Source organism: Lygodium microphyllum, unplaced genomic scaffold (assembly GCF_053477565.2).
Source record: "Lygodium microphyllum isolate KBCC unplaced genomic scaffold, Lygodium_microphyllum_v1.1.10 scaffold_32, whole genome shotgun sequence".
In the NCBI taxonomy this organism is placed as follows: domain Eukaryota; kingdom Viridiplantae; phylum Streptophyta; class Polypodiopsida; order Schizaeales; family Lygodiaceae; genus Lygodium; species Lygodium microphyllum.
Genome location: NW_028229515.1, coordinates 7,195,247 through 7,208,953, shown reverse-complemented (window position 1 = coordinate 7,208,953; position 13,707 = coordinate 7,195,247).

Genomic DNA, 13,707 nt, shown 5'->3' with positions numbered 1-13,707 from the left:
GGCTTATCATCTTATACATAAGATCACATGAAACCAACCAGTCCTAGGAGTGTTTAGCACTTTTTCATCTAGAGTGGCTAGGATGGGTTGTGATTTGATAGGACAATTGAGTTGTAAAGTTTTTTGTGGCAATTTCCATAGGTGTAGACCGGCCGATATGTAACATCTATCCAACTTGGCTTTACATAGATAAGGACCATTCTGGTTACTTGATTAGATGAATCCTAGATGGGGGTTTGAATCTACTAAGCCATGGAAGTCCTTGGCACTCTTCCAAGCCACCTTTTCCATCACAATTATAGTAGATCCCAATCCTTTATACTTGCATATAAGGGAGTTGACCATCTTAAAGTCACCTGTTGTGGTGATCGGGCAAGTTATAAATTTTAGTGAGATCCATATCTTGGCTCGAGAGTTGTATGGCCCTAGAGCATAGATTGACACTATGGAAATCTCTTAAGTGAACTACCACCCAGTTATTTAGAGAGTCCTTTGAGACCCTTGTGGCGAGGGGCTTTAATTTTTTCAAGTAACCTAATGTTGTGCCCCTGTAGTATTTCCACGCAATAAAAGTTAGTTGGTTAGTTCAAAAGTTAGTTAGTCAGTTAATAAGTTCGTAAGATTACTAACTAAGGTAAAAGCTAACTAACCTTAATAGCTAATAATTTCTATTGACTAAAAATATATTAAAAAATCGAGAGTCGTAAATTCGATATTTTTCTCGGATTGACAAGGATTTTAGCCACCCTTCATGGAAGTTACAACGTGAACGAGACTTATGAGCCATATTAATCACAGTGTTAATATGTATTGTATGGGTGGTCCAAAAATATTAGATTTTGGGTAAAACTACCATAGTCTAGATATTTTAGATATTATCCTAAAAAGATAGAACTAGATGTCATTTGAAAGAAAATACAAGTGATGTTTTAGTTACTTTTGGAGATTTTATAAAAGAAAAAAGATTAGCGAAATCGCCTGTGCCGCAACTGTAGTCTACAGGTAGTAGACAACACTTCGAAGATGGAGAGAAAGAATGAGTGATTTGAAAGCTTTCTAACCAAGTGTCTTGGGGTTTTGCCTCCCTTTTCGAGCCAGTGGAACCATCAAATTTATGAGTTAAGCATCAGATCACTGAGTTTTCCAAGAGTCCCTCCACCAAGAACTCTTGTTCTCAGCTTCATCCCCTCCTCTCTAATTCATTATAAATATGAGGCATGGGGAGGCACAAAGGGAGGATAAGGAGACCCCGAGAGGCTGCAAGAGAGAGGTAGAGAGAAGGATACCCCTCCAATCTCCATTCAACTTTAGGTATTGTTAAGTTAGAATCCGATTCATGCCGTTTTAGGGGACCAAAATGGGACTATGCCCTACGGGCAGAGAGGTTGAGCACGCATCCCTCTCGTTTTCCATTCTCTTTGAGCCAAGTGCGGTATGGATCTCTTTGGATTGGGTATCTCTGCATAAAGTAGGATGTCCAAAACCCGACGCTAGAAAGTTGTTAGGAGACCTTGGCCCTAGGAACCCGATTTCAAGTTGATCCTAGTGGGTCTGGCCATGAACATTCCGTTGCGAGGTGGACTCGGGAAACCCTAGGCGACAAACCCCAAAATATTCCCTAAAAGTGTTGGGCAGCGACACTTAGACTCGTTTCTCGATGGACCGCTAAAATGTTCTTGGACAGGGCACATTACACCACCACCTTCATGGTATGAATAGAACCACTCATACTCTTTTTGAGATTAGGTTTAGGTTCCTCCCTAATGAGGTTCCTACTACCTTTACTTCCTAAAAACATAAAAACTAGGGGGGGTGATCTTATCAATAGAGTTTGTCTCCTAACTTATATATCGATATCGACTCCTCCACCTACAACTTATCAACTTCTAGAAGGTCTTATGCACCTTTAGATTGCATGTTGCTTAGATCAAAATCACCACTTTCTTTTTCAAGAGAGTCCTCCTACATCAGGGCATCTTGGAAGAATCGAGTTCCATCAATGAGCTCCTCATTAGATCTTTTTGAGTCCACCTTAGTATTTGGGTTTCGGTTTTATTTTACACTTTCCATGCTCTCTCTATCCATATTTATGAGCAGGGAAGCATATCTATTATTGTTGCTCTTTTTTTTTGGAATTTTTTTAATGCATTTCCCCCCTGTTTGTCTTTTGTTTTGGACTTTTTTGAAGCCCTACTTGTTTATCTCAAATATTCCACCCTTTTACCTCTTTCTTATCCATTTTGCCCCATTTAGGCCAATCCCTAATGAAGTCCCCTAATGAAGCTAAAAGAAACCATAATGATCAAGAATTTCTAGGGCCAACCATTTAGGGCATAATCGATAGTCTATAAGAATCTCCCAAATGCTTGCTTCAATGAAAATTTTAAAGACAACCAATATGGAAAAACTTGTCACCTTACTAAAAATCTCAAAGTATAAAAAAAAAGAGAGATAAAATGCCAAAATTAAAAATATTTATACCAATTTCTTTCAAATTTTAGATGCAAATAGATCTCTATCAATTAATTAATTAATGTGCACTACAATATAAACTTGGATGATATGCTAGATTATAGGGTAAAGGGGCCAATAAGGTGACCCCCCCACCAAAAAAAGAAAAAAGAAAAATGCAGTCCATCCCAATTGAGTGACATTTTTCCATGAAAAATGTAGTTATTTTATTAGTTTAAAGTTATGATACAAATTCACATGCGCACGTGCGCGTGCACACACACACACACACACACACACACACACAATATAGATTATTTTGGTTGTAGCTTCAAGAGTTTTCGAACCTTCTCAAAGCCTCTTGAACCTACAACATTCTCCAAACCTATTTAAATTTAAATCAAAATAAAAAGAGGAGTTTCTCTCTCTCTCTCTCTCCCCCTCTTTATTTTTAGTATTTGAAAGATGTCTTGCCTTTTCAATAAGGCTTAATCAGCTCTCTGTGTGTGTGTGTGTTGGGGGGGGGGGGGGGGCTTGCCTTAATTTATCTACATTTATATGTTAAAGTACATGTTTAGGCCTTGTTTCTATGAACAATTATCATGAAATCTTCCTACATCTCTGCAAGTAAAATGTAAATTAGCATATAGATTTTGGTTTTTAAGGGGTTCAGTAGCATAGGTTAGCCTAGTGCTATTCCCTAGCAACACAACATGATGTTAGTAGAAAAAAATCATGAAAAGGTTGTTTGTCCACTTCACTTAGATGATTTTTAGCTAAGTTATTTGAACACAGAATGTCATATGCTTTGCATATGTAATCTAAATATGGTATTAGAATATAAATTCCTTAATGCATTGCAATTAAATGTCTAGGTGACAACCAATGTTGAGAGTGTAAGATTCCCCTTTGTTGTAGGATAGTACGATATCTTAGGAAACTAATTAAGTAAGGAACATATACATTCTTTTGGGTCATTACAATTATATTTTGAGAGGACTTTGTTATGCTTGTGTTTTATGTTTAAGGTGGTGCATCCTAGGGCCAATCCCTAGGGTGTAAGAGAGTTGTAGGAACAACAACACTCTACTGGGGGGAGCTCTTGTGCATGTGAGTCAAGTTGTTGATCACTTGAATGTTTGGATAATCCCTCTATTGGAGTTGGAAAAAAACGTTGTATCATAAATTGATACAAATGCATGATTTTCTGGGAGCCACTAATAAGTGGTGATTTTTGAACCTTGGTTAATAGGGACTAACTATTCAATGTATGCCAAAGAGCATTGAAATAGATCCCTTATTTCCTAATAGACACCGTCAAGCCAAAATTCAACGTTAAGAAAGAGACGAAAGGGCTAGATAGAGAGTTGATATTATTAGGAGATATTCTCCTAAGCATAACAATTCGATATCCTTGAGAAAGAGAGGTCTCTTTGCCACATTAATGTCCCAGTTAGTCCGTTAGGGGGAGAAGGAAGCTCTAGCCTTTCCCCAAAAAGTCAATCTACTTTGAGTGGGAGTGTAACCCCACTAGTACAAAACCTATAGCAAACTCAATTGTCATGATGGCACAACCCATTGCAATACCTGCAAGAACATCGGATTTGCTAGTCTTAAGTTTATTTCTACCCATCTTTAATGGGTTAGCAAAGGAAGATACAGAACTTCACATCATTGAGTTCTAGAAATTGATGTTCAATTGCCAAATTCAAGATGAAGGACATCTCATGATGTTTTTCAACATGACTTTGAAAGAAAGAGCTACAATGTGGTATCTAGCTTGGAAGTCGAGACTATAACTACAATTGACTTATTCTTTGTGGCCTCGTTCCAAAGAGAAAGTTTCCCCTGAGAGAGGTGGTTAGTATTGGTTGTGTATTTTGAATATGATACGTTAAGAGCCCCTTGAGAATGCTCGAGTGTATGCCAAGAAACTAAAAGAGTTGTTTCACAAATTGCAAACCTCTATTCCTATTCCACTTATTGTCTAATTATAGTACTTTTTACATGGATTAGACTTCAATATCCAAGTAGCAGTGTTGCTCTTGTCGATAGACACTACTATTACATGAGTAGAGGAGGTAAAGTCATGCTTACAAGTGGCCTACTTATCTAAGCAAACCTAAATTTGAGTTTAGGTCCTAGGAATAATTTGAAATTGATTGGTGGAACTCAAGGTGTGTGATATCCCAACTTTGATTTAAAATCTTCCCGACTTCTCATAGAATGGACTTGAAGAGCTTTAAAATCATTAAATAGAGACGATCTCAGGCAAAAAGACCCGAGGATCGTAACCTGACATTTTTCCCGATTGACAAGGACTGTAGCCACCCATCATGGAAGTTATCATGTGAATGAGAATTATGAGCCTTATTAGTCATTAGTGTTAGTGTCTATAGTATGGATGGTCCAAATATACTAGATTTTCGAACAAAACTAGCATATTTTTGAAATTTTGGATATTATTTATTGTAAATATCCTAAAAACCTATGAAAACTTCTAAAATGGGTGTAATGCAAAAAAGAAAGTGTCTTTTTCAGCCAGTTTTGGAGATTTCATGCAAAAAGAAGGATTGGCGAAATTACACACATCATGATTGTAGTTTACAGGCATCACAAACAATACTTTGAAAACGAGGAGAATAAGGAGTGATCTAGGAGAATTCTAACTAGGTGTCTTGGGGTTTTACCCCCTCTTTCAGAACCAACCAAACCATTAGATTGCATTTTGAAAGCTTCAAATTGCTGATTTTTCCAAGATCCTTCCATAAAGAGCTCTTCTTCTTAGCCACAACCCTTCTTCTCCAATTCAACTATAAATATGAGGCATGGGAAGCATTTGAGGGTAGTCGGAGCAAGAGAGGAGAGGCCCTTCTCAAGAGTATATAGCAAGAGGGAGTGGGGCAAGAGAAGCATGAGCACGGGAATTTCTCATCAAGAAGACAAGGAGGATACTCCGCGAGCTTTCGAATTCAATTCCTTCCTCCCTTCTATCATATTCCCCTGTAGAATCAAGACTCTTCTCAATTTCTCAGAATTCTTGGTGATTGCTTCCCCCCCCCCCCCCCGGTCAATAAAAAATTCAATCAATCTAATTATCCCCAAGCTCCTTTGTCAAATTCCCCCCTTTTTGCGATCTCTCCCCAAAGAAGAAAGCTACAAAGGTCGCGGAGGCATGAGCTGCCAATAGCGTTGCGGATACAATTACTACAAACAGAATGGCGAGTATGGGGATTATAAACAAAGCTGCAAATACCATCAACCAAGCACCCGTTATGGATCCTCATGTACTATTTTTTTAAAATAAAAACAGCTAGCATGCCTTTATCCCATGAATAGGGAACAAAAGCTGCATGCGTAAAATAAGATTTTATTCAATTCTTACATATAATTTATTTTAGGAATTCTTAACCGCAAATTCCAAGGGGTAACTTGGGTCTATACAAGATGAACCTAATTGAGTACAAGGAATGTACTATGTCCTTAAAATATTTAATATTTTTTATTTTTGTGTTGATCAAACGAAATCTCTGATGGGTAATAACGGATGCGAATCCTCGATATATAAGAGACCTTAAGACATAATTGCCAAATGATACTATTCGTAATTAAACTAACCAATATTTTCTTTTATTGCGGGCAAAGACCCACGAAACTCCAAGGGAGTTATTCTCAAGTATGAAATTATTGCTTAAATTCAGACCAAACTAATCCCCAAGGAAGAGGAAGTCCAGAAAGACTATTGGAAGGTATCACCACTTATGATGATTTGTCTCGAAGTTATTTTGCCACTTATGCTAATTTTCCTCGATGTTATTATTTTTGAAAAGAAAATATTTATCTTGGAAATAAATTTGTTAAAAATTTTATGTATAATGTATTCAAAATAAGATATTTGTGATTATAAGCTAGGTACTGATCTTTCCTAAAATCATCAAGTTAAAAGATGGATGACTGAATACAGATCGTCAATTGAGGCAATATTCCGGTGAACACAAAACGCCGACTGAGGTAGTGTTCTTGATGACGCTAGACCTCCCCAAGACCAATGTGAATAAAACCTACTCTAAGGGGTTTTTATTTTTTTTGTTTCGGATTAGTGAGTTTAGACCAATCATGACGTGAAAGTTCTTGTCATAGGAACTGGTCATAAACTCCTTAGGCTCTTACAAATTTCCAACTACCCTTTGATTTCCAAATGTGTCTGGAAACTCCAATACTAGTTGGGGAATGGAACTTGGAGAAAATAATACCTTTGAACAAGAAAATATTTGTAAAATGTCATTTTTCTTAAAGGAACTATTAAGAAGGAATTGCTTTACTCTATTTTTGTGTCATAAATTAAGGGAGTGTAACAAATTTGTATCAGGAGATAATTCAAAGAAGCTGTTTTTATATGTTGAACCTAAAGTGGTAGGTAATTAGATAGCTAAAACTACTCTCTCAAGGGAAGTGGGAGGATGGCGGATCTAGGCCTATGGTTGGGTGGTCTCGGTAAGCTGAGAGCTTTCCTAAGAAGGAATAAAAATCACACGTGATGGACCATTAGAAACCAAAAATCCTGATTCGCATCACTTTAGAATCCACTAATATTAATTAGCCACTAGTAATAGATTTAACAAAAAAAACTTAGTTTGATTCTCGTGGAAGCGGCCAGAAATTCCACTATGGAGTAGACTCAAGCAAGCCTAGTTACCAAACTTCGAGGGTTTTATCAAAATCCTAGATGGTGCTTCCAAGGACATCTTTGTTAAAAGATGCGGGATCTAGAGCATGGCTATGGCAGCTGAAATATGAAGAGAATGTTCATGATGACATAGACTAAAGACTTGACTAATTGTTACTCAAGTGAATTAGATTCCAAGATGAAAGCTTGGACTCATAAAGACAAATCTTGAGTTTAGACTAAAAATGACCAAGATACTAACTGAGATGGAAAAGCATCATGACATTTTATTTATCATATGTATGAAAAAGTGGTAATCAAGTACAATGCTTTATAGTTGCTGGATGGGTAGCAGTTTTTCTTCTCTGTGCATATGGGATTCCTATAGCCTGCATGTCTTCAACCCAAACTGCCTTATACAAAGAGGCTACATTAGGTGTGATTGTAAATATCTCAACACCCCTCCTCAATCACAACTAGAAAGTACAAAGTGTGTAGAGGCTTTAGTGAGAGCAACACCTACAAAGTGTGGGCACACCATAAACATGGCAAAACACCAAAGGCTGTCACAAAAAAGGCTAAGTGTGGGTACCACAAACATGGTGGACATCCAGAGGTTGTAACATGGGCCTCACAAAGTATACAGAGGCTATAGTACAAGGCTACATGAGGAGTTTACAAGCTTATGATAGGAGCATTTTGGGCTAGGCAATACAAGGCTAAAAAGTCAGTAAAAATTTGGGTCAAGGACTGTGAGGTCCTTGTGGTTTTCAACACTTCTTTTTACATAGATCTTCAATTCATTGTAGGTCTTCTTGTCGGTGTAGCTCAACTTGCTCTTTTTGATCTTGTACTTGTTCTTCACTTTGCTCTTTTGATCCTCTTCTTTTAGGTCCTCTTGGTCTTCTTCTTTTCTTGCACCAGTTGCATCAATCTTTATGTTGTCTTCTTGTTGGTGTAGTCTAGCTTGCTCTTTTTGATCTTGTAGTTGTTCTTCACTTTGTTATTTCGATCCTCTTCTTCTAGGTCCTTCTGGTCTTCTTCTTTGCTTGCACCAGTTGCATCAATCTTTATGTTCATGTCCCCTCAAGCAAAGTTATCATCTTTGAGGCAATAGAAATGACTTCAAACTCTTGCACAACATTTCTTCAAATAGTGATAGCACTTGAATGCTTACAACTCCATAATTCCCTGCAAGTAAGACAAGCATATCTTCTATGTGCTTGAAATGAGTAACAAGAGTAATGTTACTCTTTGAAAAAGATATCCATTTAAAATTATTCATGCTTGGTACTCTCATTAGTGAGGATCAACTTAAAAAAGCTAAGAGTAACCATCAATGAGCTCATCTTGAGCGTGGGTCATAGGACACAAGACAGTAGTGTGAAGGCACAATTTTTATGTAGTATCAAGAGATACCATGATGATTATTTCTTGCCTCGTTGGACTTGAGGTCTTCAAGAACTTTCAAAAAATGTGCTCCAAATCTTCCAAATCCCCTCCTCACTGATTTGATGTGCAATCAGTGGATTTGAGTGGTGCTAGCTAGGTCTAAGTGGTAGGAATGAGAGAATGAAGTAAACTTGAAGCTTTGGTGCTTGTGGCTATGGAAGTGAACTATGGATGCACATGGCTATGGCGGATGGAAGATGAAGATAATGTTCATGATGACATAGATTGAAGACTTGAACAACTATTACTCAAGTGAATTAGGTTCCAAGATGAAAGCTTGGACTCATAAACACAATCTTGAGTTTAGACTAGCAATGACCAAGATAATAACTAAGATGGAAAAGAATAATTATATTGTATTCATCATATATATGAAAAAGTGGTAGTCAAGCACAATGATTTATAGTTGCTGGATGGGTAGCAGTTTTCCCTCTCTGTGCATATGGGATTCTTGCAGCCTGCATGTCTTCAGCCCAAATTGCCTCAAACAAAGAGGCTACGTTAGGTGTGATTGCAAATATATCAACAATCTCTTGATGGGCTACTAAGAATGTACCACCAAGAAAAGCTCAGGCGGGCACATTACAAGGTGTGACTAGTACACCCATAACCAATTCAAATGAAAGATGAAACATAATTTAGAATGTGCCCATGTTGCAAGCTCCTCCTAATGTTGCTATGTCAATGGCCAGCCAAATGATTCCACTAAATAATGAAATCCAGATGATGAACCCTAATGTCAAGCCAACTTAGCAATGGTCTATCCCTAATCAAGTGGTTAGGCTAGCTAAATGGAAAGCAGATGATCACAATTATGAGTCTAGTATGCCAAATGTTATTGGCAAAGTCAAGGACATGATGAAGCATGATATTGCTATGATAACGAAATCATATAGAAAAATAGCTATAGATTGTTAATTTCCTAAAGAAGCAAAAAAACTTGATAGGAAGTTGATATACTGAAGAAAATGCTCCATCAAGATTTAGCTGTAAGCGGTATGGTGGTCAGTACTTTCTGAGAAAATTTTCTAATGTCAAATCCAACATATGTGGGAAGTCTGACCATCTAGCTAGTACTTGCTGGAGTAAGATTACTAGGTCTGATTTATCATCAAGCATAAGGAATTAACCTTCAACAAGCTAAGAGACCAAAACAAATATAATAGAGAGGAAAAGCTATCATAGAAGAGCTACCTAGTGGTAGTGATCTCAACCTTATCGAAGCTATGCATGTTAACACACTGAGGCTCCCAATTTACAAGCTATTACAAGAGGACATAAAGTTAAAGATAGCATTAGAGATAATGTAAAACATGTTGGGGAAAACCCTAAATAGGATAATAAGGGGGCACAAGTCCTTAATCCTGATATGGAAGTCAGTCATCAAAAAGTTTCTGATAGCAAAGCTGACTCCAATAAGGAGCTCGCAAAGAAGGGGCAAAGAAGAAGGTAAAAGCCAAGAAAGAGGCACCTAAGCTCTCTCTAGTGACCAAGCCAAAGAATGGTCTAGAAGGAAAAGACAACCACTGCTAATTATTATGAATTTGACTTAGACAATGCTCTTTGCACGGTAAAGCTTGACTTGAATCTCTTGCAATTGATCAAGTTATCTCCAAGAGTGCATAAAGAGTTTAAGAGGATCCTTCACATTGGGTATATCATCAAACCCTTAGGAATAGCCTATATGGGAGATGATCATGTTGAAAAGCATTGCCCAAGGTTGGCAGCATACATTAATGACATATTAGTGGATCATGCCATTGTGGATATGAGATCCTCCATCAACATTGTGAGTTTAAAATTGATGAAAAGGATAGGATTGGAAATTAAAATGATACCTCCATAATTCTTTGAATGGATGATGAAAATTTGAGACAATCAGAAGGTTGTATTTCCAAAGTCCACGTGATCATTGCTAATGTGGAATGCATTCTAGACTTTAGGGTTATTAGTTTGTAGGGAAACCAAGCTATCAAGTATTATTAGGAAGGCCATGGACCTTGTAATCCAACTACTATCAAGTTGATATACACACTGGTCATCTAATTTTTTATAAAGGTTCCAAACATGTACACATATTGGGTGGATATCATGAATTTCCTCAAAGAGAGAGAGTATCCTTATTCTCGATAGAATTAGATGCATTAGAGGATCCTTCTAGCAATGAGACTTCATCAACAAGTGATGAATCAAGAGAGGGATCCACTACAAAAGATGTCTACTAGGTGACTTTGAATGAGTTGATAGAAGCTCATGATAGAATCAGAGATGTAGATGTGATTGAGCTAGATCTCAGTATGTTGGATGAGCCACAACCGATTAATTAGGATCTATGCTTTGTCTAGAAGAGAGGAAGGACTGTGTCCTTAATCCAAGAATTCTCAGATATTTTTGCCAAGAACTATGATGAGGTGAGGGGTATTCCTCCTAGTTTGGTTGTGCATACTATTCCCTTGAAGGAGAGTAGCCGTCCTCTTTGACAAAAAGTGAGATGTATACCTTTTGAGCTAAGGAACAGAATATTTAAGGAGCTACAAAAATTACATAAGGTGGGCTTGATATTTCTTATACAACACATGGAATGGAGTTTTCCAGTAGTTATCAAAAAAATGAAAAATAATCAAATCCAGCTTTGTGAAGATTTTAGGGAGCTTAATAAACAGACGATCAAAGATCACTATCTGCTACCATTTATTGATAAGATCCTAGATCAGTTAGTGGGTAGGGATATCTATTCATTTATGAAATGCTTTGCTGGTTATAACCAAAAGGCTATCACAGAGAAAGACGAGTTGAAAATGATATTTATTAACACTGTATTTGATACCTTTGCATATCATCTTATGGATTTTGTAGTATACAATGCACTAGGGTCTTGGAAACATTGTACAATTTATAAAACTTTTAATGATATTTCCCTAGAGGAGCTAGGTAGTTTTGCATTGCTCTCAATCCACAAAAATGTGTCTTTGGAGTGTCCTATAGATTGCTATTGGGACATGTGGTTAGCTCAGTTGGTATTGTGATTGATCTTGAAAAGATAAAGGTTGTCATTGCTATGAGTCTGCCACGTACACCTAAAGAAGTACATAGCTTTCTGTCATCATTCAATTATTATTGAACGATTTATTAATGCACTGGCTAAGAGAAAATTGCCATTGATGAGTCTATTATCCTTTAACTAGCTATTTGTTTGGAGTGATCCATGTCAAGTATCCTCCTAGGATGTGAATCAAGAGTTGGAAAAAGTGCTAGTCTTGAAAGTACATAGAAGGGGTGAGATATTTTGTATATTTTTATTAGCAGCTACACTGTATAATATCAAATGATGTTTAGCCTAGATTTGGGAGGAGAAGTGGTATCATCCGATTACATTTGCTAGATGCAAATTGGGGGTGTTTGAGATTAATTATACCTACATAGAGAAACTTTGCCTTGGGATGGGGTCCTTATAAGATTTTTTGTATAGGAAAGAATGGCTCTACAATCCTTTTAGCCGATTTGCAAGGGGTAAAGTTTAAAATTAAAGTAAATTTCAATGAATTGAAGCCTTATTATGCATAGTGATTGATGTTCGACTTGGTACCTTTGCAGGTCCTTCAGGATCCTCATCTTAAACTTGTAGAGGGTACCAAGACTATTGGATGGGGAAAATCATTCCTTATCTTAAGCATCCATATTTAGAGCAGCATTACCACCAAGGCAAAGTGATTTGGTGGAGTAAGGGTTATCACATTACTGTGTAGCAAGATGAATCTTTTACGTGGGATATTCAAGTCCATTGTCACCATTGTCATTGGGTTCTTACTAGAATCCCTATTGATTTCAGTAAGGAAGGAGGGATTGTATCTCTCTTACACCCTCTCTCTTGATTAGATTTTGACTATAAAAAATACGAATAAGTTGATTGTCATGGTAGGTTACATCAATGCAACTGTGGTTTGTACATTATATTTTGATGGAGCTTCTCGAGGACCTACTAAGCATGTGAGTGTAGGGGTTGTCATAGAAGATCCCCATCGCATCAAGTGGTTTTAAAAATGGTAGTGTATTTGGGCACTAGTTTTATGAATAACATGGCAGAATATAAAGCCTTGCTTATGGGGTTAAATCTAGCCAAACGTAGTGGTATTTTCTAGTTATTGGTGAAAGGCAACTTGCAATTATATCAACTAATTGAATGGGGCCTATAACGTGAGAGATTCCATTCTAAGGATGTACCATCATGCAACCTTGAACACCCTTGAGACCTTTGAGGCAGTGACTTCCCAATCGATTCCTCAATAGTGGAATCACTTTGCAAACTCCTTGGCTAATTATACCTTCATCGAAGATGTATTTCTTAACTGTGGTCCCAAGGGGCTTTTATAATTGCCTCCTAATGTTAGTCCAAGGCTAATGTGGGGACTACTTGCTCACATGTCCTGTTTTGGCCTCCAATGGGATTAGTATGGGTTATGAGCCAGGTAGCGATTGACCATCTTCCTATTCTATCATGGACATATCGAATCATTCAACAATATATCCATTAGACACCCCTTGCTATTTATGCAAGGGGTTAGCTAATAATTTGATGTACTTAGTGTAGGGCCTGAGTAAGCCATCATGACCAAGTGTTTGTTTAGCAATAGGTTGTTGAATGGTATGATCTATGGTTATATTTCCTTAGGCCAAGAGGACTAGTTATTTTTTTAGTAAAATAGTCATATTTCATTCAGCCAAGAGGCATTTTTTTGTTTGGTACAAGTGTAGTTAATGATTTCTTGTTTGAGTGTGGCACTAAACAGATTCGATGGAGCACTTGGAGAGAGCCTCTTGCTGCATAGACGCTTCTTGTAGCCAAGTCTAGGTGATGCCCTTCCTTTATGAGTTCTTTCCCTTTATGCTATATGTGTATATGTATGTGGGGTATTTTTCTTTTGTTAGGGATCAATATTGAAGGCATGAAGTCCCAAGGATAGGTTAGGTGTGTTTGGGGAGGTTTGAGTAGTTTTCCACCACGTATAAAGACATTGTCAGGTTAAGAGCTATTTTTTAGGGTAGTATTAGTGACCTGGTCTTGCTAGCTTGCCAAGCAGTTGTTTCTTGGAATCCCTATTAGTTGTGATGCAAATAGGAAATCTTTCCAAATAAGAGAG